This window comes from Pleurodeles waltl, unplaced genomic scaffold, assembly GCF_031143425.1.
Source record: "Pleurodeles waltl isolate 20211129_DDA unplaced genomic scaffold, aPleWal1.hap1.20221129 scaffold_302, whole genome shotgun sequence".
In the NCBI taxonomy this organism is placed as follows: Eukaryota; Metazoa; Chordata; class Amphibia; order Caudata; family Salamandridae; genus Pleurodeles; species Pleurodeles waltl.
The window spans coordinates 57,814-81,499 of NW_027150008.1; the positions used below are offsets into that span (position 1 = coordinate 57,814).

A 23,686-nucleotide genomic window follows, 5' to 3' on the forward strand; every position below is an offset into this window, starting at 1 on the left:
GCTAGTCCCGGGCTGGCTCCCTCTCAGATTCTTTTGAAAGGGGGTGTCTGGCTTGTGACTCTGGCCTAGCTAGCTAGATCCTTTTAGATTCAGGCTCAGCTAGAGGATGTGCCTGAAAGCACATGACTTGTTCTGGAGCATGGTGGTGGCCCACTGCATTTGGATGGGATGGTTATTGCTGGAAAGGGTCAATTATCATGGAGACAAAAGGCCCAGAGAGCGACTCCAACCGAAAGGGATAGTGATACAAGCAGGCCGAGCTGCTTTAAAGTGTGCTGCCTCTGAGGCCATGGGAAGGTAAACAGCACTCTTTTGCAGCAGAACTGGGTTCAACATTCTGTCTAATTGCTTTGACACTGCACACAAATGTCTGGCAAAATCTACCAGAAGAGAACCGTGTCAGGAAAGCATTGCAGGGAGAAAAAAAGCCAGCATTTACCATTGATACCTCAGCTTCTGCTCGGTATTCCCTTATTTTCACCTGCCTGCTGCTGCGTACCTGGGTGGTGTCTAATGGGAATACTATTAGCGCTGCAAAGCCTTACTGTGGCATCAGTGGCATTCAATACACACGGGCCCATATTTATACTTTTTGACGCTAAACTGCGCTAACGCAGTTTAGCGTCAAAAAGTTTTGCGCCGTCTAACGCCATTCTGAAGCGCCATGCGGGCGCCGTATTTATGGAATGGCGTTAGACGGCGCAATCAGACCGGCGCTGCCTGGTTTGCGTGGGAAAAAACCACGTAGACCAGACAGCGCCGGCGTAGGGGGAAAATGGCGCATGGGCGTCTTAAAATGGGGCAAGTCAGGTTACGTCGAAAAAATCGTCTTAACCCGACTTGCGCCATTTTTTAACGACGCCCATCCCCCATCAACATGACTCCTATCATTGTAAAGATAGGAGTCATGCCCCCTTGCCCAATGGCCATGCCCAGGGGACTTCTGTCCCCTGGGCATGGTCATTGGGCATAGTGGCATGTAGGGGGGCACAAATAAGGCCCCCCTATGCCACCAAAAAAATATATAAAAAAAAAAAAATTATACTTACCTGAACTTACCTGAATGTCCCTGGGGTGGGTCCCTCCATCCTTGGGGGTCCTCCTGGGGTGGGCAAGGGTGGCAGGGGGGGTCCCTGGGGGCATGGGAGGGCACCTGTGGGTTCATTTTGAGCCCACAGGCCCCTTAACGCCTGCTCTGAGCAGGCGTTAAAAAGTGGCGCAAATGCGCCGTTTTTAGCCACGCCAACTCCCGGGCGTCTCTTTTGCCCGGGAGTATAAATACCACGTAAAGTCCTGGGAGTCATTTTTTAGACGGGAACGCCTCCCTTGCATATCATTAACGCAAGGAAGGGGTTCACGCTAAAAAATTACGCACATTCCGGGAACTTTGGCGCTATTCGCCTCTAACGCCATAGTATAAATATGGCGTTAGTTGGCGTTAGTTTTGCGTCGAAATTGCGTCAAAAAAAACGACGCAATTTAGGCGCAAACGGAGTATAAATATGGCCCACAATCTATAGGAAAACGTTTCCCTGCGCGCCCACTTCACTTACAGCCTGCCTCCAGCTTTCCCTTTTCCCTGCCCAGCAGACTCACCCTGGCCAATCAGCTGAGGCGAGTGCCACCGAAATTTGCATATGCCCAGACAGAACCCTGAAAACGGTCCACCATTTTTTCTTTCTCTACTTGAAGCAGGGGCCTTGAACGTTTGGGCTGTTTTGCTCTCCCCTGTGGTTCTTGCCCTGTTAAGTAGGGCGAAAAACCACCTCTCGGACCCTCGCCCTCGCAATGGCAGGGTCTCTGTTTGTGGCGCCACATGCCCTGCTAGGCTCAGCTTGTAACACACTCGGGTTTCTCTTCAAAACGAATAAATCTTTCGCCTTTTACTAAAGATTTCCGTGGAGAGGAACGTTTACGAGTTTCATTCAATTTTTTGAGGCCTTGCCATAGGTGAGGCTGTTTATCGTTTGTTGAAGACAAAAGTGCTAGCAGTTGGGGTACACCTGTGGGCTGTCTGCTGTTTCCTTTGCCAGAGGAAGTTGGTGTTTTGTTCTGAGGCCTGCTGTCTACTCATTTGCATAGGCCAGGTGGCTCATGGGAAAGAATTTCTGCGGAGCGTGAGGCTGCTTTTCTTGGCTATCTTGAATCATCACGACAGCAGGCATTAGATTGTCTCTGCTCCCAACATCTCTGCTGCCAGCAGGCCAGGGGTCACCCTACTTTTCACAGGTGGCCACCAACACTCAGGCTGTGCTTTTCATAGGGCTTGCCCGTTATTGGTGCCCGTTGTTGGTGCCCTTGGAGGTATACAGGAGGCTAGTTCTGGGTGCCTTGGGAGGTGTAAAGATGGCTAGTCCCGGGCTGGCTCCCTCTCAGATTCTTTTGAAAGGGGGTGTCTGGCTTGTGACTCTGGCCTAGCTAGCTAGATCCTTTTAGATTCAGGCTCAGCTAGAGGATGTGCCTGAAAGCACATGACTTGTTCTGGAGCATGGTGGTGGCCCACTGCATTTGGATGGGATGGTTATTGCAGGAAAGGGTCAATTATCATGGAGACAAAAGGCCCAGAGAGCGACTCCAACCGAAAGGGATAGTGATACAAGCAGGCCGAGCTGCTTTAAAGTGTGCTGCCTCTGAGGCCATGGGAAGGTAAGCAGCACTCTTTTGCAGCAGAACTGGGTTCAACATTCTGTCTAATTGCTTTGACACTGCACACAAATGTCTGGCAAAATCTACCAGAAGATAACCGTGTCAGGAAAGCATTGCAGGGAGAAAAAAAGCCAGCATTTACCATTGATACCTCAGCTTCTGCTCGGTATTCCCTTATTTTCACCTGCCTGCTGCTGCGTACCTGGGTGGTGTCTAATGGGAATACTATTAGCGCTGCAAAGCCTTACTGTGGCATCAGTGGCATTCAATACACACAATCTATAGGAAAACGTTTCCCTGTGCGCCCACTTCACTTACAGCCTGCCTCTAGCTTTCCCTTTTCCCTGCCCAGCAGACTCACCCTGGCCAATCAGCTGAGGCGAGTGCCACCGAAATTTGCATATGCCCAGACAGAACCCTGAAAACGGTCCACCATTTTTTCTTTCTCTACTTGAAGCAGGGGCCTTGAACGTTTGGGCTGTTTTGCTCTCCCCTGTGGTTCTTGCCCTGTTAAGTAGGGCGAAAAAACACCTCTCGGACCCTCGCCCTCGCAATGGCAGGGTCTCTGTTTGTGGCGCCACATGCCCTGCTAGGCTCAGCTTGTAACACACTCGGGTTTCTCTTCAAAACGAATAAATCTTTCGCCTTTTACTAAAGATTTCCGTGGAGAGGAACGTTTACGAGTTTCATTCAATTTTTTGAGGCCTTGCCACAGGTGAGGCTGTTTATCGTTTGTTGAAGACAAAAGTGCTAGCAGTTGGGGTACACCTGTGGGCTGTCTGCTGTTTCCTTTGCCAGAGGAAGTTGGTGTTTTGTTCTGAGGCCTGCTGTCTACTCATTTGCATAGGCCAGGTGGCTCATGGGAAAGAATTTCTGCGGAGCGTGAGGCTGCTTTTCTTGGCTGTCTTGAATCATCACGACAGCAGGCATTAGATTGTCTCTGCTCCCAACATCTCTGCTGCCAGCAGGCCAGGGGTCACCCTACTTTTCACAGGTGGCCACCAACACTCAGGCTGTGCTTTTCATAGGGCTTGCCCGTTATTGGTGCCCGTTGTTGGTGCCCTTGGAGGTATACAGGAGGCTAGTTCTGGGTGCCTTGGGGGGTGTAAAGATGGCTAGTCCCGGGCTGGCTCCCTCTCAGATTCTTTTGAAAGGGGGTGTCTGGCTTGTGACTCTGGCCTAGCTAGCTAGATCCTTTTAGATTCAGGCTCAGCTAGAGGATGTGCCTGAAAGCACATGACTTGTTCTGGAGCATGGTGGTGGCCCACTGCATTTGGATGGGATGGTTATTGCAGGAAAGGGTCAATTATCATGGAGACAAAAGGCCCAGAGAGCGACTCCAACCGAAAGGGATAGTGATACAAGCAGGCCGAGCTGCTTTAGAGTGTGCTGCCTCTGAGGCCATGGGAAGGTAAGCAGCACTCTTTTGCAGCAGAACTGGGTTCAACATTCTGTCTAATTGCTTTGACACTGCACACAAATGTCTGGCAAAATCTACCAGAAGATAACCGTGTCAGGAAAGCATTGCAGGGAGAAAAAAAGCCAGCATTTACCATTGATACCTCAGCTTCTGCTCGGTATTCCCTTATTTTCACCTGCCTGCTGCTGCGTACCTGGGTGGTGTCTAATGGGAATACTATTAGCGCTGCAAAGCCTTACTGTGGCATCAGTGGCATTCAATACACACAATCTATAGGAAAACGTTTCCCTGCGCGCCCACTTCACTTACAGCCTGCCTCCAGCTTTCCCTTTTCCCTGCCCAGCAGACTCACCCTGGCCAATCAGCTGAGGCGAGTGCCACCGAAATTTGCATATGCCCAGACAGAACCCTGAAAACGGTCCACCATTTTTTCTTTCTCTACTTGAAGCAGGGGCCTTGAACGTTTGGGCTGTTTTGCTCTCCCCTGTGGTTCTTGCCCTGTTAAGTAGGGCGAAAAACCACCTCTCGGACCCTCGCCCTTGCAATGGCAGGGTCTCTGTTTGTGGCGCCACATGCCCTGCTAGGCTCAGCTTGTAACACACTCGGGTTTCTCTTCAAAACGAATAAATCTTTCGCCTTTTACTAAAGATTTCCGTGGAGAGGAACGTTTACGAGTTTCATTCAATTTTTTGAGGCCTTGCCACAGGTGAGGCTGTTTATCGTTTGTTGAAGACAAAAGTGCTAGCAGTTGGGGTACACCTGTGGGCTGTCTGCTGTTTCCTTTGCCAGAGGAAGTTGGTGTTTTGTTCTGAGGCCTGCTGTCTACTCATTTGCATAGGCCAGGTGGCTCATGGGAAAGAATTTCTGCGGAGCGTGAGGCTGCTTTTCTTGGCTGTCTTGAATCATCACGACAGCAGGCATTAGATTGTCTCTGCTCCCAACATCTCTGCTGCCAGCAGGCCAGGGGTCACCCTACTTTTCACAGGTGGCCACCAACACTCAGGCTGTGCTTTTCATAGGGCTTGCCCGTTATTGGTGCCCTTGGAGGTATACAGGAGGCTAGTTCTGGGTGCCTTGGGAGGTGTAAAGATGGCTAGTCCCGGGCTGGCTCCCTCTCAGATTCTTTTGAAAGGGGGTGTCTGGCTTGTGACTCTGGCCTAGCTAGCTAGATCCTTTTAGATTCAGGCTCAGCTAGAGGATGTGCCTGAAAGCACATGACTTGTTCTGGAGCATGGTGGTGGCCCACTGCATTTGGATGGGATGGTTATTGCAGGAAAGGGTCAATTATCATGGAGACAAAAGGCCCAGAGAGCGACTCCAACCGAAAGGGATAGTGATACAAGCAGGCCGAGCTGCTTTAAAGTGTGCTGCCTCTGAGGCCATGGGAAGGTAAACAGCACTCTTTTGCAGCAGAACTGGGTTCAACATTCTGTCTAATTGCTTTGACACTGCACACAAATGTCTGGCAAAATCTACCAGAAGAGAACCGTGTCAGGAAAGCATTGCAGGGAGAAAAAAAGCCAGCATTTACCATTGATACCTCAGCTTCTGCTCGGTATTCCCTTATTTTCACCTGCCTGCTGCTGCGTACCTGGGTGGTGTCTAATGGGAATACTATTAGCGCTGCAAAGCCTTACTGTGGCATCAGTGGCATTCAATACACACGGGCCCATATTTATACTTTTTGACGCTAAACTGCGCTAACGCAGTTTAGCGTCAAAAAGTTTTGCGCCGTCTAACGCCATTCTGAAGCGCCATGCGGGCGCCGTATTTATGGAATGGCGTTAGACGGCGCAATCAGACCGGCGCTGCCTGGTTTGCGTGGGAAAAAACCACGTAGACCAGACAGCGCCGGCGTAGGGGGAAAATGGCGCATGGGCGTCTTAAAATGGGGCAAGTCAGGTTACGTCGAAAAAATCGTCTTAACCCGACTTGCGCCATTTTTTAACGACGCCCATCCCCCATCAACATGACTCCTATCATTGTAAAGATAGGAGTCATGCCCCCTTGCCCAATGGCCATGCCCAGGGGACTTCTGTCCCCTGGGCATGGTCATTGGGCATAGTGGCATGTAGGGGGGCACAAATAAGGCCCCCCTATGCCACCAAAAAAATATATAAAAAAAAAAAAATTATACTTACCTGAACTTACCTGAATGTCCCTGGGGTGGGTCCCTCCATCCTTGGGGGTCCTCCTGGGGTGGGCAAGGGTGGCAGGGGGGGTCCCTGGGGGCATGGGAGGGCACCTGTGGGTTCATTTTGAGCCCACAGGCCCCTTAACGCCTGCTCTGAGCAGGCGTTAAAAAGTGGCGCAAATGCGCCGTTTTTAGCCACGCCAACTCCCGGGCGTCTCTTTTGCCCGGGAGTATAAATACCACGTAAAGTCCTGGGAGTCATTTTTTAGACGGGAACGCCTCCCTTGCATATCATTAACGCAAGGAAGGGGTTCACGCTAAAAAATGACGCACATTCCGGGAACTTTGGCGCTATTCGCCTCTAACGCCATAGTATAAATATGGCGTTAGTTGGCGTTAGTTTTGCGTCGAAATTGCGTCAAAAAAAAACGACGCAATTTAGGCGCAAACGGAGTATAAATATGGCCCACAATCTATAGGAAAACGTTTCCCTGCGCGCCCACTTCACTTACAGCCTGCCTCCAGCTTTCCCTTTTCCCTGCCCAGCAGACTCACCCTGGCCAATCAGCTGAGGCGAGTGCCACCGAAATTTGCATATGCCCAGACAGAACCCTGAAAACGGTCCACCATTTTTTCTTTCTCTACTTGAAGCAGGGGCCTTGAACGTTTGGGCTGTTTTGCTCTCCCCTGTGGTTCTTGCCCTGTTAAGTAGGGCGAAAAACCACCTCTCGGACCCTCGCCCTCGCAATGGCAGGGTCTCTGTTTGTGGCGCCACATGCCCTGCTAGGCTCAGCTTGTAACACACTCGGGTTTCTCTTCAAAACGAATAAATCTTTCGCCTTTTACTAAAGATTTCCGTGGAGAGGAACGTTTACGAGTTTCATTCAATTTTTTGAGGCCTTGCCATAGGTGAGGCTGTTTATCGTTTGTTGAAGACAAAAGTGCTAGCAGTTGGGGTACACCTGTGGGCTGTCTGCTGTTTCCTTTGCCAGAGGAAGTTGGTGTTTTGTTCTGAGGCCTGCTGTCTACTCATTTGCATAGGCCAGGTGGCTCATGGGAAAGAATTTCTGCGGAGCGTGAGGCTGCTTTTCTTGGCTATCTTGAATCATCACGACAGCAGGCATTAGATTGTCTCTGCTCCCAACATCTCTGCTGCCAGCAGGCCAGGGGTCACCCTACTTTTCACAGGTGGCCACCAACACTCAGGCTGTGCTTTTCATAGGGCTTGCCCGTTATTGGTGCCCGTTGTTGGTGCCCTTGGAGGTATACAGGAGGCTAGTTCTGGGTGCCTTGGGAGGTGTAAAGATGGCTAGTCCCGGGCTGGCTCCCTCTCAGATTCTTTTGAAAGGGGGTGTCTGGCTTGTGACTCTGGCCTAGCTAGCTAGATCCTTTTAGATTCAGGCTCAGCTAGAGGATGTGCCTGAAAGCACATGACTTGTTCTGGAGCATGGTGGTGGCCCACTGCATTTGGATGGGATGGTTATTGCAGGAAAGGGTCAATTATCATGGAGACAAAAGGCCCAGAGAGCGACTCCAACCAAAAGGGATAGTGATACAAGCAGGCCGAGCTGCTTTAAAGTGTGCTGCCTCTGAGGCCATGGGAAGGTAAGCAGCACTCTTTTGCAGCAGAACTGGGTTCAACATTCTGTCTAATTGCTTTGACACTGCACACAAATGTCTGGCAAAATCTACCAGAAGATAACCGTGTCAGGAAAGCATTGCAGGGAGAAAAAAAGCCAGCATTTACCATTGATACCTCAGCTTCTGCTCGGTATTCCCTTATTTTCACCTGCCTGCTGCTGCGTACCTGGGTGGTGTCTAATGGGAATACTATTAGCGCTGCAAAGCCTTACTGTGGCATCAGTGGCATTCAATACACACAATCTATAGGAAAACGTTTCCCTGTGCGCCCACTTCACTTACAGCCTGCCTCTAGCTTTCCCTTTTCCCTGCCCAGCAGACTCACCCTGGCCAATCAGCTGAGGCGAGTGCCACCGAAATTTGCATATGCCCAGACAGAACCCTGAAAACGGTCCACCATTTTTTCTTTCTCTACTTGAAGCAGGGGCCTTGAACGTTTGGGCTGTTTTGCTCTCCCCTGTGGTTCTTGCCCTGTTAAGTAGGGCGAAAAAACACCTCTCGGACCCTCGCCCTCGCAATGGCAGGGTCTCTGTTTGTGGCGCCACATGCCCTGCTAGGCTCAGCTTGTAACACACTCGGGTTTCTCTTCAAAACGAATAAATCTTTCGCCTTTTACTAAAGATTTCCGTGGAGAGGAACGTTTACGAGTTTCATTCAATTTTTTGAGGCCTTGCCACAGGTGAGGCTGTTTATCGTTTGTTGAAGACAAAAGTGCTAGCAGTTGGGGTACACCTGTGGGCTGTCTGCTGTTTCCTTTGCCAGAGGAAGTTGGTGTTTTGTTCTGAGGCCTGCTGTCTACTCATTTGCATAGGCCAGGTGGCTCATGGGAAAGAATTTCTGCGGAGCGTGAGGCTGCTTTTCTTGGCTGTCTTGAATCATCACGACAGCAGGCATTAGATTGTCTCTGCTCCCAACATCTCTGCTGCCAGCAGGCCAGGGGTCACCCTACTTTTCACAGGTGGCCACCAACACTCAGGCTGTGCTTTTCATAGGGCTTGCCCGTTATTGGTGCCCGTTGTTGGTGCCCTTGGAGGTATACAGGAGGCTAGTTCTGGGTGCCTTGGGGGGTGTAAAGATGGCTAGTCCCGGGCTGGCTCCCTCTCAGATTCTTTTGAAAGGGGGTGTCTGGCTTGTGACTCTGGCCTAGCTAGCTAGATCCTTTTAGATTCAGGCTCAGCTAGAGGATGTGCCTGAAAGCACATGACTTGTTCTGGAGCATGGTGGTGGCCCACTGCATTTGGATGGGATGGTTATTGCAGGAAAGGGTCAATTATCATGGAGACAAAAGGCCCAGAGAGCGACTCCAACCGAAAGGGATAGTGATACAAGCAGGCCGAGCTGCTTTAGAGTGTGCTGCCTCTGAGGCCATGGGAAGGTAAGCAGCACTCTTTTGCAGCAGAACTGGGTTCAACATTCTGTCTAATTGCTTTGACACTGCACACAAATGTCTGGCAAAATCTACCAGAAGATAACCGTGTCAGGAAAGCATTGCAGGGAGAAAAAAAGCCAGCATTTACCATTGATACCTCAGCTTCTGCTCGGTATTCCCTTATTTTCACCTGCCTGCTGCTGCGTACCTGGGTGGTGTCTAATGGGAATACTATTAGCGCTGCAAAGCCTTACTGTGGCATCAGTGGCATTCAATACACACAATCTATAGGAAAACGTTTCCCTGCGCGCCCACTTCACTTACAGCCTGCCTCCAGCTTTCCCTTTTCCCTGCCCAGCAGACTCACCCTGGCCAATCAGCTGAGGCGAGTGCCACCGAAATTTGCATATGCCCAGACAGAACCCTGAAAACGGTCCACCATTTTTTCTTTCTCTACTTGAAGCAGGGGCCTTGAACGTTTGGGCTGTTTTGCTCTCCCCTGTGGTTCTTGCCCTGTTAAGTAGGGCGAAAAACCACCTCTCGGACCCTCGCCCTTGCAATGGCAGGGTCTCTGTTTGTGGCGCCACATGCCCTGCTAGGCTCAGCTTGTAACACACTCGGGTTTCTCTTCAAAACGAATAAATCTTTCGCCTTTTACTAAAGATTTCCGTGGAGAGGAACGTTTACGAGTTTCATTCAATTTTTTGAGGCCTTGCCACAGGTGAGGCTGTTTATCGTTTGTTGAAGACAAAAGTGCTAGCAGTTGGGGTACACCTGTGGGCTGTCTGCTGTTTCCTTTGCCAGAGGAAGTTGGTGTTTTGTTCTGAGGCCTGCTGTCTACTCATTTGCATAGGCCAGGTGGCTCATGGGAAAGAATTTCTGCGGAGCGTGAGGCTGCTTTTCTTGGCTGTCTTGAATCATCACGACAGCAGGCATTAGATTGTCTCTGCTCCCAACATCTCTGCTGCCAGCAGGCCAGGGGTCACCCTACTTTTCACAGGTGGCCACCAACACTCAGGCTGTGCTTTTCATAGGGCTTGCCCGTTATTGGTGCCCTTGGAGGTATACAGGAGGCTAGTTCTGGGTGCCTTGGGAGGTGTAAAGATGGCTAGTCCCGGGCTGGCTCCCTCTCAGATTCTTTTGAAAGGGGGTGTCTGGCTTGTGACTCTGGCCTAGCTAGCTAGATCCTTTTAGATTCAGGCTCAGCTAGAGGATGTGCCTGAAAGCACATGACTTGTTCTGGAGCATGGTGGTGGCCCACTGCATTTGGATGGGATGGTTATTGCAGGAAAGGGTCAATTATCATGGAGACAAAAGGCCCAGAGAGCGACTCCAACCGAAAGGGATAGTGATACAAGCAGGCCGAGCTGCTTTAAAGTGTGCTGCCTCTGAGGCCATGGGAAGGTAAACAGCACTCTTTTGCAGCAGAACTGGGTTCAACATTCTGTCTAATTGCTTTGACACTGCACACAAATGTCTGGCAAAATCTACCAGAAGAGAACCGTGTCAGGAAAGCATTGCAGGGAGAAAAAAAGCCAGCATTTACCATTGATACCTCAGCTTCTGCTCGGTATTCCCTTATTTTCACCTGCCTGCTGCTGCGTACCTGGGTGGTGTCTAATGGGAATACTATTAGCGCTGCAAAGCCTTACTGTGGCATCAGTGGCATTCAATACACACGGGCCCATATTTATACTTTTTGACGCTAAACTGCGCTAACGCAGTTTAGCGTCAAAAAGTTTTGCGCCGTCTAACGCCATTCTGAAGCGCCATGCGGGCGCCGTATTTATGGAATGGCGTTAGACGGCGCAATCAGACCGGCGCTGCCTGGTTTGCGTGGGAAAAAACCACGTAGACCAGACAGCGCCGGCGTAGGGGGAAAATGGCGCATGGGCGTCTTAAAATGGGGCAAGTCAGGTTACGTCGAAAAAATCGTCTTAACCCGACTTGCGCCATTTTTTAACGACGCCCATCCCCCATCAACATGACTCCTATCATTGTAAAGATAGGAGTCATGCCCCCTTGCCCAATGGCCATGCCCAGGGGACTTCTGTCCCCTGGGCATGGTCATTGGGCATAGTGGCATGTAGGGGGGCACAAATAAGGCCCCCCTATGCCACCAAAAAAATATATAAAAAAAAAAAAATTATACTTACCTGAACTTACCTGAATGTCCCTGGGGTGGGTCCCTCCATCCTTGGGGGTCCTCCTGGGGTGGGCAAGGGTGGCAGGGGGGGTCCCTGGGGGCATGGGAGGGCACCTGTGGGTTCATTTTGAGCCCACAGGCCCCTTAACGCCTGCTCTGAGCAGGCGTTAAAAAGTGGCGCAAATGCGCCGTTTTTAGCCACGCCAACTCCCGGGCGTCTCTTTTGCCCGGGAGTATAAATACCACGTAAAGTCCTGGGAGTCATTTTTTAGACGGGAACGCCTCCCTTGCATATCATTAACGCAAGGAAGGGGTTCACGCTAAAAAATGACGCACATTCCGGGAACTTTGGCGCTATTCGCCTCTAACGCCATAGTATAAATATGGCGTTAGTTGGCGTTAGTTTTGCGTCGAAATTGCGTCAAAAAAAACGACGCAATTTAGGCGCAAACGGAGTATAAATATGGCCCACAATCTATAGGAAAACGTTTCCCTGCGCGCCCACTTCACTTACAGCCTGCCTCCAGCTTTCCCTTTTCCCTGCCCAGCAGACTCACCCTGGCCAATCAGCTGAGGCGAGTGCCACCGAAATTTGCATATGCCCAGACAGAACCCTGAAAACGGTCCACCATTTTTTCTTTCTCTACTTGAAGCAGGGGCCTTGAACGTTTGGGCTGTTTTGCTCTCCCCTGTGGTTCTTGCCCTGTTAAGTAGGGCGAAAAACCACCTCTCGGACCCTCGCCCTCGCAATGGCAGGGTCTCTGTTTGTGGCGCCACATGCCCTGCTAGGCTCAGCTTGTAACACACTCGGGTTTCTCTTCAAAACGAATAAATCTTTCGCCTTTTACTAAAGATTTCCGTGGAGAGGAACGTTTACGAGTTTCATTCAATTTTTTGAGGCCTTGCCATAGGTGAGGCTGTTTATCGTTTGTTGAAGACAAAAGTGCTAGCAGTTGGGGTACACCTGTGGGCTGTCTGCTGTTTCCTTTGCCAGAGGAAGTTGGTGTTTTGTTCTGAGGCCTGCTGTCTACTCATTTGCATAGGCCAGGTGGCTCATGGGAAAGAATTTCTGCGGAGCGTGAGGCTGCTTTTCTTGGCTATCTTGAATCATCACGACAGCAGGCATTAGATTGTCTCTGCTCCCAACATCTCTGCTGCCAGCAGGCCAGGGGTCACCCTACTTTTCACAGGTGGCCACCAACACTCAGGCTGTGCTTTTCATAGGGCTTGCCCGTTATTGGTGCCCGTTGTTGGTGCCCTTGGAGGTATACAGGAGGCTAGTTCTGGGTGCCTTGGGAGGTGTAAAGATGGCTAGTCCCGGGCTGGCTCCCTCTCAGATTCTTTTGAAAGGGGGTGTCTGGCTTGTGACTCTGGCCTAGCTAGCTAGATCCTTTTAGATTCAGGCTCAGCTAGAGGATGTGCCTGAAAGCACATGACTTGTTCTGGAGCATGGTGGTGGCCCACTGCATTTGGATGGGATGGTTATTGCAGGAAAGGGTCAATTATCATGGAGACAAAAGGCCCAGAGAGCGACTCCAACCAAAAGGGATAGTGATACAAGCAGGCCGAGCTGCTTTAAAGTGTGCTGCCTCTGAGGCCATGGGAAGGTAAGCAGCACTCTTTTGCAGCAGAACTGGGTTCAACATTCTGTCTAATTGCTTTGACACTGCACACAAATGTCTGGCAAAATCTACCAGAAGATAACCGTGTCAGGAAAGCATTGCAGGGAGAAAAAAAGCCAGCATTTACCATTGATACCTCAGCTTCTGCTCGGTATTCCCTTATTTTCACCTGCCTGCTGCTGCGTACCTGGGTGGTGTCTAATGGGAATACTATTAGCGCTGCAAAGCCTTACTGTGGCATCAGTGGCATTCAATACACACAATCTATAGGAAAACGTTTCCCTGTGCGCCCACTTCACTTACAGCCTGCCTCTAGCTTTCCCTTTTCCCTGCCCAGCAGACTCACCCTGGCCAATCAGCTGAGGCGAGTGCCACCGAAATTTGCATATGCCCAGACAGAACCCTGAAAACGGTCCACCATTTTTTCTTTCTCTACTTGAAGCAGGGGCCTTGAACGTTTGGGCTGTTTTGCTCTCCCCTGTGGTTCTTGCCCTGTTAAGTAGGGCGAAAAAACACCTCTCGGACCCTCGCCCTCGCAATGGCAGGGTCTCTGTTTGTGGCGCCACATGCCCTGCTAGGCTCAGCTTGTAACACACTCGGGTTTCTCTTCAAAACGAATAAATCTTTCGCCTTTTACTAAAGATTTCCGTGGAGAGGAACGTTTACGAGTTTCATTCAATTTTTTGAGGCCTTGCCACAGGTGAGGCTGTTTATCGTTTGTTGAAGACAAAAGTGCTAGCAGTTGGGGTACACCTGTGGGCTGTCTGCTGTTTCCTTTGCCAGAGGAAGTTGGTGTTTTGTTCTGAGGCCTGCTGTCTACTCATTTGCATAGGCCAGGTGGCTCATGGGAAAGAATTTCTGCGGAGCGTGAGGCTGCTTTTCTTGGCTGTCTTGAATCATCACGACAGCAGGCATTAGATTGTCTCTGCTCCCAACATCTCTGCTGCCAGCAGGCCAGGGGTCACCCTACTTTTCACAGGTGGCCACCAACACTCAGGCTGTGCTTTTCATAGGGCTTGCCCGTTATTGGTGCCCGTTGTTGGTGCCCTTGGAGGTATACAGGAGGCTAGTTCTGGGTGCCTTGGGGGGTGTAAAGATGGCTAGTCCCGGGCTGGCTCCCTCTCAGATTCTTTTGAAAGGGGGTGTCTGGCTTGTGACTCTGGCCTAGCTAGCTAGATCCTTTTAGATTCAGGCTCAGCTAGAGGATGTGCCTGAAAGCACATGACTTGTTCTGGAGCATGGTGGTGGCCCACTGCATTTGGATGGGATGGTTATTGCAGGAAAGGGTCAATTATCATGGAGACAAAAGGCCCAGAGAGCGACTCCAACCGAAAGGGATAGTGATACAAGCAGGCCGAGCTGCTTTAGAGTGTGCTGCCTCTGAGGCCATGGGAAGGTAAGCAGCACTCTTTTGCAGCAGAACTGGGTTCAACATTCTGTCTAATTGCTTTGACACTGCACACAAATGTCTGGCAAAATCTACCAGAAGATAACCGTGTCAGGAAAGCATTGCAGGGAGAAAAAAAGCCAGCATTTACCATTGATACCTCAGCTTCTGCTCGGTATTCCCTTATTTTCACCTGCCTGCTGCTGCGTACCTGGGTGGTGTCTAATGGGAATACTATTAGCGCTGCAAAGCCTTACTGTGGCATCAGTGGCATTCAATACACACAATCTATAGGAAAACGTTTCCCTGCGCGCCCACTTCACTTACAGCCTGCCTCCAGCTTTCCCTTTTCCCTGCCCAGCAGACTCACCCTGGCCAATCAGCTGAGGCGAGTGCCACCGAAATTTGCATATGCCCAGACAGAACCCTGAAAACGGTCCACCATTTTTTCTTTCTCTACTTGAAGCAGGGGCCTTGAACGTTTGGGCTGTTTTGCTCTCCCCTGTGGTTCTTGCCCTGTTAAGTAGGGCGAAAAACCACCTCTCGGACCCTCGCCCTTGCAATGGCAGGGTCTCTGTTTGTGGCGCCACATGCCCTGCTAGGCTCAGCTTGTAACACACTCGGGTTTCTCTTCAAAACGAATAAATCTTTCGCCTTTTACTAAAGATTTCCGTGGAGAGGAACGTTTACGAGTTTCATTCAATTTTTTGAGGCCTTGCCACAGGTGAGGCTGTTTATCGTTTGTTGAAGACAAAAGTGCTAGCAGTTGGGGTACACCTGTGGGCTGTCTGCTGTTTCCTTTGCCAGAGGAAGTTGGTGTTTTGTTCTGAGGCCTGCTGTCTACTCATTTGCATAGGCCAGGTGGCTCATGGGAAAGAATTTCTGCGGAGCGTGAGGCTGCTTTTCTTGGCTGTCTTGAATCATCACGACAGCAGGCATTAGATTGTCTCTGCTCCCAACATCTCTGCTGCCAGCAGGCCAGGGGTCACCCTACTTTTCACAGGTGGCCACCAACACTCAGGCTGTGCTTTTCATAGGGCTTGCCCGTTATTGGTGCCCTTGGAGGTATACAGGAGGCTAGTTCTGGGTGCCTTGGGAGGTGTAAAGATGGCTAGTCCCGGGCTGGCTCCCTCTCAGATTCTTTTGAAAGGGGGTGTCTGGCTTGTGACTCTGGCCTAGCTAGCTAGATCCTTTTAGATTCAGGCTCAGCTAGAGGATGTGCCTGAAAGCACATGACTTGTTCTGGAGCATGGTGGTGGCCCACTGCATTTGGATGGGATGGTTATTGCAGGAAAGGGTCAATTATCATGGAGACAAAAGGCCCAGAGAGCGACTCCAACCGAAAGGGATAGTGATACAAGCAGGCCGAGCTGCTTTAAAGTGTGCTGCCTCTGAGGCCATGGGAAGGTAAACAGCACTCTTTTGCAGCAGAACTGGGTTCAACATTCTGTCTAATTGCTTTGACACTGCACACAAATGTCTGGCAAAATCTACCAGAAGAGAACCGTGTCAGGAAAGCATTGCAGGGAGAAAAAAAGCCAGCATTTACCATTGATACCTCAGCTTCTGCTCGGTATTCCCTTATTTTCACCTGCCTGCTGCTGCGTACCTGGGTGGTGTCTAATGGGAATACTATTAGCGCTGCAAAGCCTTACTGTGGCATCAGTGGCATTCAATACACACGGGCCCATATTTATACTTTTTGACGCTAAACTGCGCTAACGCAGTTTAGCGTCAAAAAGTTTTGCGCCGTCTAACGCCATTCTGAAGCGCCATGCGGGCGCCGTATTTATGGAATGGCGTTAGACGGCGCAATCAGACCGGCGCTGCCTGGTTTGCGTGGGAAAAAACCACGTAGACCAGACAGCGCCGGCGTAGGGGGAAAATGGCGCATGGGCGTCTTAAAATGGGGCAAGTCAGGTTACGTCGAAAAAATCGTCTTAACCCGACTTGCGCCATTTTTTAACGACGCCCATCCCCCATCAACATGACTCCTATCATTGTAAAGATAGGAGTCATGCCCCCTTGCCCAATGGCCATGCCCAGGGGACTTCTGTCCCCTGGGCATGGTCATTGGGCATAGTGGCATGTAGGGGGGCACAAATAAGGCCCCCCTATGCCACCAAAAAAATATATAAAAAAAAAAAAATTATACTTACCTGAACTTACCTGAATGTCCCTGGGGTGGGTCCCTCCATCCTTGGGGGTCCTCCTGGGGTGGGCAAGGGTGGCAGGGGGGGTCCCTGGGGGCATGGGAGGGCACCTGTGGGTTCATTTTGAGCCCACAGGCCCCTTAACGCCTGCTCTGAGCAGGCGTTAAAAAGTGGCGCAAATGCGCCGTTTTTAGCCACGCCAACTCCCGGGCGTCTCTTTTGCCCGGGAGTATAAATACCACGTAAAGTCCTGGGAGTCATTTTTTAGACGGGAACGCCTCCCTTGCATATCATTAACGCAAGGAAGGGGTTCACGCTAAAAAATGACGCACATTCCGGGAACTTTGGCGCTATTCGCCTCTAACGCCATAGTATAAATATGGCGTTAGTTGGCGTTAGTTTTGCGTCGAAATTGCGTCAAAAAAAACGACGCAATTTAGGCGCAAACGGAGTATAAATATGGCCCACAATCTATAGGAAAACGTTTCCCTGCGCGCCCACTTCACTTACAGCCTGCCTCCAGCTTTCCCTTTTCCCTGCCCAGCAGACTCACCCTGGCCAATCAGCTGAGGCGAGTGCCACCGAAATTTGCATATGCCCAGACAGAACCCTGAAAACGGTCCACCATTTTTTCTTTCTCTACTTGAAGCAGGGGCCTTGAACGTTTGGGCTGTTTTGCTCTCCCCTGTGGTTCTTGCCCTGTTAAGTAGGGCGAAAAACCACCTCTCGGACCCTCGCCCTCGCAATGGCAGGGTCTCTGTTTGTGGCGCCACATGCCCTGCTAGGCTCAGCTTGTAACACACTCGGGTTTCTCTTCAAAACGAATAAATCTTTCGCCTTTTACTAAAGATTTCCGTGGAGAGGAACGTTTACGAGTTTCATTCAATTTTTTGAGGCCTTGCCATAGGTGAGGCTGTTTATCGTTTGTTGAAGACAAAAGTGCTAGCAGTTGGGGTACACCTGTGGGCTGTCTGCTGTTTCCTTTGCCAGAGGAAGTTGGTGTTTTGTTCTGAGGCCTGCTGTCTACTCATTTGCATAGGCCAGGTGGCTCATGGGAAAGAATTTCTGCGGAGCGTGAGGCTGCTTTTCTTGGCTATCTTGAATCATCACGACAGCAGGCATTAGATTGTCTCTGCTCCCAACATCTCTGCTGCCAGCAGGCCAGGGGTCACCCTACTTTTCACAGGTGGCCACCAACACTCAGGCTGTGCTTTTCATAGGGCTTGCCCGTTATTGGTGCCCGTTGTTGGTGCCCTTGGAGGTATACAGGAGGCTAGTTCTGGGTGCCTTGGGAGGTGTAAAGATGGCTAGTCCCGGGCTGGCTCCCTCTCAGATTCTTTTGAAAGGGGGTGTCTGGCTTGTGACTCTGGCCTAGCTAGCTAGATCCTTTTAGATTCAGGCTCAGCTAGAGGATGTGCCTGAAAGCACATGACTTGTTCTGGAGCATGGTGGTGGCCCACTGCATTTGGATGGGATGGTTATTGCAGGAAAGGGTCAATTATCATGGAGACAAAAGGCCCAGAGAGCGACTCCAACCGAAAGGGATAGTGATACAAGCAGGCCGAGCTGCTTTAAAGTGTGCTGCCTCTGAGGCCATGGGAAGGTAAGCAGCACTCTTTTGCAGCAGAACTGGGTTCAACATTCTGTCTAATTGCTTTGACACTGCACACAAATGTCTGGCAAAATCTACCAGAAGATAACCGTGTCAGGAAAGCATTGCAGGGAGAAAAAAAGCCAGCATTTACCATTGATACCTCAGCTTCTGCTCGGTATTCCCTTATTTTCACCTGCCTGCTGCTGCGTACCTGGGTGGTGTCTAATGGGAATACTATTAGCGCTGCAAAGCCTTACTGTGGCATCAGTGGCATTCAATACACACAATCTATAGGAAAACGTTTCCCTGTGCGCCCACTTCACTTACAGCCTGCCTCTAGCTTTCCCTTTTCCCTGCCCAGCAGACTCACCCTGGCCAATCAGCTGAGGCGAGTGCCACCGAAATTTGCATATGCCCAGACAGAACCCTGAAAACGGTCCACCATTTTTTCTTTCTCTACTTGAAGCAGGGGCCTTGAACGTTTGGGCTGTTTTGCTCTCCCCTGTGGTTCTTGCCCTGTTAAGTAGGGCGAAAAAACACCTCTCGGACCCTCGCCCTCGCAATGGCAGGGTCTCTGTTTGTGGCGCCACATGCCCTGCTAGGCTCAGCTTGTAACACACTCGGGTTTCTCTTCAAAACGAATAAATCTTTCGCCTTTTACTAAAGATTTCCGTGGAGAGGAACGTTTACGAGTTTCATTCAATTTTTTGAGGCCTTGCCACAGGTGAGGCTGTTTATCGTTTGTTGAAGACAAAAGTGCTAGCAGTTGGGGTACACCTGTGGGCTGTCTGCTGTTTCCTTTGCCAGAGGAAGTTGGTGTTTTGTTCTGAGGCCTGCTGTCTACTCATTTGCATAGGCCAGGTGGCTCATGGGAAAGAATTTCTGCGGAGCGTGAGGCTGCTTTTCTTGGCTGTCTTGAATCATCACGACAGCAGGCATTAGATTGTCTCTGCTCCCAACATCTCTGCTGCCAGCAGGCCAGGGGTCACCCTACTTTTCACAGGTGGCCACCAACACTCAGGCTGTGCTTTTCATAGGGCTTGCCCGTTATTGGTGCCCTTGGAGGTATACAGGAGGCTAGTTCTGGGTGCCTTGGGAGGTGTAAAGATGGCTATTCCCGGGCTGGCTCCCTCTCAGATTCTTTTGAAAGGGGGTGTCTGGCTTGTGACTCTGGCCTAGCTAGCTAGATCCTTTTAGATTCAGGCTCAGCTAGAGGATGTGCCTGAAAGCACATGACTTGTTCTGGAGCATGGTGGTGGCCCACTGCATTTGGATGGGATGGTTATTGCAGGAAAGGGTCAATTATCATGGAGACAAAAGGCCCAGAGAGCGACTCCAACCGAAAGGGATAGTGATACAAGCAGGCCGAGCTGCTTTAAAGTGTGCTGCCTCTGAGGCCATGGGAAGGTAAACAGCACTCTTTTGCAGCAGAACTGGGTTCAACATTCTGTCTAATTGCTTTGACACTGCACACAAATGTCTGGCAAAATCTACCAGAAGAGAACCGTGTCAGGAAAGCATTGCAGGGAGAAAAAAAGCCAGCATTTACCATTGATACCTCAGCTTCTGCTCGGTATTCCCTTATTTTCACCTGCCTGCTGCTGCGTACCTGGGTGGTGTCTAATGGGAATACTATTAGCGCTGCAAAGCCTTACTGTGGCATCAGTGGCATTCAATACACACAATCTATAGGAAAACGTTTCCCTGCGCGCCCACTTCACTTACAGCCTGCCTCCAGCTTTCCCTTTTCCCTGCCCAGCAGACTCACCCTGGCCAATCAGCTGAGGCGAGTGCCACCGAAATTTGCATATGCCCAGACAGAACCCTGAAAACGGTCCACCATTTTTTCTTTCTCTACTTGAAGCAGGGGCCTTGAACGTTTGGGCTGTTTTGCTCTCCCCTGTGGTTCTTGCCCTGTTAAGTAGGGCGAAAAACCACCTCTCGGACCCTCGCCCTTGCAATGGCAGGGTCTCTGTTTGTGGCGCCACATGCCCTGCTAGGCTCAGCTTGTAACACACTCGGGTTTCTCTTCAAAACGAATAAATCTTTCGCCTTTTACTAAAGATTTCCGTGGAGAGGAACGTTTACGAGTTTCATTCAATTTTTTGAGGCCTTGCCACAGGTGAGGCTGTTTATCGTTTGTTGAAGACAAAAGTGCTAGCAGTTGGGGTACACCTGTGGGCTGTCTGCTGTTTCCTTTGCCAGAGGAAGTTGGTGTTTTGTTCTGAGGCCTGCTGTCTACTCATTTGCATAGGCCAGGTGGCTCATGGGAAAGAATTTCTGCGGAGCGTGAGGCTGCTTTTCTTGGCTGTCTTGAATCATCACGACAGCAGGCATTAGATTGTCTCTGCTCCCAACATCTCTGCTGCCAGCAGGCCAGGGGTCACCCTACTTTTCACAGGTGGCCACCAACACTCAGGCTGTGCTTTTCATAGGGCTTGCCCGTTATTGGTGCCCTTGGAGGTATACAGGAGGCTAGTTCTGGGTGCCTTGGGAGGTGTAAAGATGGCTAGTCCCGGGCTGGCTCCCTCTCAGATTCTTTTGAAAGGGGGTGTCTGGCTTGTGACTCTGGCCTAGCTAGCTAGATCCTTTTAGATTCAGGCTCAGCTAGAGGATGTGCCTGAAAGCACATGACTTGTTCTGGAGCATGGTGGTGGCCCACTGCATTTGGATGGGATGGTTATTGCAGGAAAGGGTCAATTATCATGGAGACAAAAGGCCCAGAGAGCGACTCCAACCGAAAGGGATAGTGATACAAGCAGGCCGAGCTGCTTTAAAGTGTGCTGCCTCTGAGGCCATGGGAAGGTAAACAGCACTCTTTTGCAGCAGAACTGGGTTCAACATTCTGTCTAATTGCTTTGACACTGCACACAAATGTCTGGCAAAATCTACCAGAAGAGAACCGTGTCAGGAAAGCATTGCAGGGAGAAAAAAAGCCAGCATTTACCATTGATACCTCAGCTTCTGCTCGGTATTCCCTTATTTTCACCTGCCTGCTGCTGCGTACCTGGGTGGTGTCTAATGGGAATACTATTAGCGCTGCAAAGCCTTACTGTGGCATCAGTGGCATTCAATACACACGGGCCCATATTTATACTTTTTGACGCTAAACTGCGCTAACGCAGTTTAGCGTCAAAAAGTTTTGCGCCGTCTAACGCCATTCTGAAGCGCCATGCGGGCGCCGTATTTATGGAATGGCGTTAGACGGCGCAATCAGACCGGCGCTGCCTGGTTTGCGTGGGAAAAAACCACGTAGACCAGACAGCGCCGGCGTAGGGGGAAAATGGCGCATGGGCGTCTTAAAATGGGGCAAGTCAGGTTACGTCGAAAAAATCGTCTTAACCCGACTTGCGCCATTTTTTAACGACGCCCATCCCCCATCAACATGACTCCTATCATTGTAAAGATAGGAGTCATGCCCCCTTGCCCAATGGCCATGCCCAGGGGACTTCTGTCCCCTGGGCATGGTCATTGGGCATAGTGGCATGTAGGGGGGCACAAATAAGGCCCCCCTATGCCACCAAAAAAATATATAAAAAAAAAAAAATTATACTTACCTGAACTTACCTGAATGTCCCTGGGGTGGGTCCCTCCATCCTTGGGGGTCCTCCTGGGGTGGGCAAGGGTGGCAGGGGGGGTCCCTGGGGGCATGGGAGGGCACCTGTGGGTTCATTTTGAGCCCACAGGCCCCTTAACGCCTGCTCTGAGCAGGCGTTAAAAAGTGGCGCAAATGCGCCGTTTTTAGCCACGCCAACTCCCGGGCGTCTCTTTTGCCCGGGAGTATAAATACCACGTAAAGTCCTGGGAGTCATTTTTTAGACGGGAACGCCTCCCTTGCATATCATTAACGCAAGGAAGGGGTTCACGCTAAAAAATGACGCACATTCCGGGAACTTTGGCGCTATTCGCCTCTAACGCCATAGTATAAATATGGCGTTAGTTGGCGTTAGTTTTGCGTCGAAATTGCGTCAAAAAAAACGACGCAATTTAGGCGCAAACGGAGTATAAATATGGCCCACAATCTATAGGAAAACGTTTCCCTGCGCGCCCACTTCACTTACAGCCTGCCTCCAGCTTTCCCTTTTCCCTGCCCAGCAGACTCACCCTGGCCAATCAGCTGAGGCGAGTGCCACCGAAATTTGCATATGCCCAGACAGAACCCTGAAAACGGTCCACCATTTTTTCTTTCTCTACTTGAAGCAGGGGCCTTGAACGTTTGGGCTGTTTTGCTCTCCCCTGTGGTTCTTGCCCTGTTAAGTAGGGCGAAAAACCACCTCTCGGACCCTCGCCCTCGCAATGGCAGGGTCTCTGTTTGTGGCGCCACATGCCCTGCTAGGCTCAGCTTGTAACACACTCGGGTTTCTCTTCAAAACGAATAAATCTTTCGCCTTTTACTAAAGATTTCCGTGGAGAGGAACGTTTACGAGTTTCATTCAATTTTTTGAGGCCTTGCCATAGGTGAGGCTGTTTATCGTTTGTTGAAGACAAAAGTGCTAGCAGTTGGGGTACACCTGTGGGCTGTCTGCTGTTTCCTTTGCCAGAGGAAGTTGGTGTTTTGTTCTGAGGCCTGCTGTCTACTCATTTGCATAGGCCAGGTGGCTCATGGGAAAGAATTTCTGCGGAGCGTGAGGCTGCTTTTCTTGGCTATCTTGAATCATCACGACAGCAGGCATTAGATTGTCTCTGCTCCCAACATCTCTGCTGCCAGCAGGCCAGGGGTCACCCTACTTTTCACAGGTGGCCACCAACACTCAGGCTGTGCTTTTCATAGGGCTTGCCCGTTATTGGTGCCCGTTGTTGGTGCCCTTGGAGGTATACAGGAGGCTAGTTCTGGGTGCCTTGGGAGGTGTAAAGATGGCTAGTCCCGGGCTGGCTCCCTCTCAGATTCTTTTGAAAGGGGGTGTCTGGCTTGTGACTCTGGCCTAGCTAGCTAGATCCTTTTAGATTCAGGCTCAGCTAGAGGATGTGCCTGAAAGCACATGACTTGTTCTGGAGCATGGTGGTGGCCCACTGCATTTGGATGGGATGGTTATTGCAGGAAAGGGTCAATTATCATGGAGACAAAAGGCCCAGAGAGCGACTCCAACCGAAAGGGATAGTGATACAAGCAGGCCGAGCTGCTTTAAAGTGTGCTGCCTCTGAGGCCATGGGAAGGTAAGCAGCACTCTTTTGCAGCAGAACTGGGTTCAACATTCTGTCTAATTGCTTTGACACTGCACACAAATGTCTGGCAAAATCTACCAGAAGATAACCGTGTCAGGAAAGCATTGCAGGGAGAAAAAAAGCCAGCATTTACCATTGATACCTCAGCTTCTGCTCGGTATTCCCTTATTTTCACCTGCCTGCTGCTGCGTACCTGGGTGGTGTCTAATGGGAATACTATTAGCGCTGCAAAGCCTTACTGTGGCATCAGTGGCATTCAATACACACAATCTATAGGAAAACGTTTCCCTGTGCGCCCACTTCACTTACAGCCTGCCTCTAGCTTTCCCTTTTCCCTGCCCAGCAGACTCACCCTGGCCAATCAGCTGAGGCGAGTGCCACCGAAATTTGCATATGCCCAGACAGAACCCT

General features: G+C 50.6%; 13 non-coding genes across 13 annotated transcripts; all 13 read left to right on the forward strand.

The window, feature by feature from the left end:
- Positions 1-1,842: 1,842 nt before the first annotated feature.
- LOC138275693 (U5 spliceosomal RNA) lies at positions 1,843-1,958 on the forward strand. Its single transcript, XR_011200466.1, has one exon. It is a non-coding gene; the product is annotated as a U5 spliceosomal RNA (small nuclear RNA).
- Positions 1,959-3,253: 1,295 nt separating this feature from the next.
- On the forward strand, positions 3,254-3,369 carry LOC138275729 (U5 spliceosomal RNA). Its single transcript, XR_011200501.1, has one exon. It is a non-coding gene; the product is annotated as a U5 spliceosomal RNA (small nuclear RNA).
- A 1,295-nt stretch (positions 3,370-4,664) lies between these two features.
- Positions 4,665-4,780, forward strand: LOC138275730 (U5 spliceosomal RNA). The gene has a single exon (XR_011200502.1). It is a non-coding gene; the product is annotated as a U5 spliceosomal RNA (small nuclear RNA).
- Positions 4,781-7,001: 2,221 nt separating this feature from the next.
- Positions 7,002-7,117, forward strand: LOC138275694 (U5 spliceosomal RNA). Its single transcript, XR_011200467.1, has one exon. It is a non-coding gene; the product is annotated as a U5 spliceosomal RNA (small nuclear RNA).
- Positions 7,118-8,412: 1,295 nt separating this feature from the next.
- LOC138275640 (U5 spliceosomal RNA) lies at positions 8,413-8,528 on the forward strand. The gene has a single exon (XR_011200413.1). It is a non-coding gene; the product is annotated as a U5 spliceosomal RNA (small nuclear RNA).
- Positions 8,529-9,823: 1,295 nt separating this feature from the next.
- LOC138275641 (U5 spliceosomal RNA) lies at positions 9,824-9,939 on the forward strand. The gene has a single exon (XR_011200414.1). It is a non-coding gene; the product is annotated as a U5 spliceosomal RNA (small nuclear RNA).
- A 2,220-nt stretch (positions 9,940-12,159) lies between these two features.
- LOC138275695 (U5 spliceosomal RNA) lies at positions 12,160-12,275 on the forward strand. Its single transcript, XR_011200468.1, has one exon. It is a non-coding gene; the product is annotated as a U5 spliceosomal RNA (small nuclear RNA).
- A 1,295-nt stretch (positions 12,276-13,570) lies between these two features.
- On the forward strand, positions 13,571-13,686 carry LOC138275642 (U5 spliceosomal RNA). The gene has a single exon (XR_011200415.1). It is a non-coding gene; the product is annotated as a U5 spliceosomal RNA (small nuclear RNA).
- Positions 13,687-14,981: 1,295 nt separating this feature from the next.
- LOC138275643 (U5 spliceosomal RNA) lies at positions 14,982-15,097 on the forward strand. Its single transcript, XR_011200416.1, has one exon. It is a non-coding gene; the product is annotated as a U5 spliceosomal RNA (small nuclear RNA).
- A 2,220-nt stretch (positions 15,098-17,317) lies between these two features.
- On the forward strand, positions 17,318-17,433 carry LOC138275696 (U5 spliceosomal RNA). Its single transcript, XR_011200469.1, has one exon. It is a non-coding gene; the product is annotated as a U5 spliceosomal RNA (small nuclear RNA).
- A 1,295-nt stretch (positions 17,434-18,728) lies between these two features.
- Positions 18,729-18,844, forward strand: LOC138275644 (U5 spliceosomal RNA). Its single transcript, XR_011200417.1, has one exon. It is a non-coding gene; the product is annotated as a U5 spliceosomal RNA (small nuclear RNA).
- Positions 18,845-20,126: 1,282 nt separating this feature from the next.
- Positions 20,127-20,242, forward strand: LOC138275646 (U5 spliceosomal RNA). Its single transcript, XR_011200419.1, has one exon. It is a non-coding gene; the product is annotated as a U5 spliceosomal RNA (small nuclear RNA).
- A 2,220-nt stretch (positions 20,243-22,462) lies between these two features.
- On the forward strand, positions 22,463-22,578 carry LOC138275697 (U5 spliceosomal RNA). Its single transcript, XR_011200470.1, has one exon. It is a non-coding gene; the product is annotated as a U5 spliceosomal RNA (small nuclear RNA).
- The last annotated feature ends 1,108 nt before the right edge of the window (positions 22,579-23,686 follow it).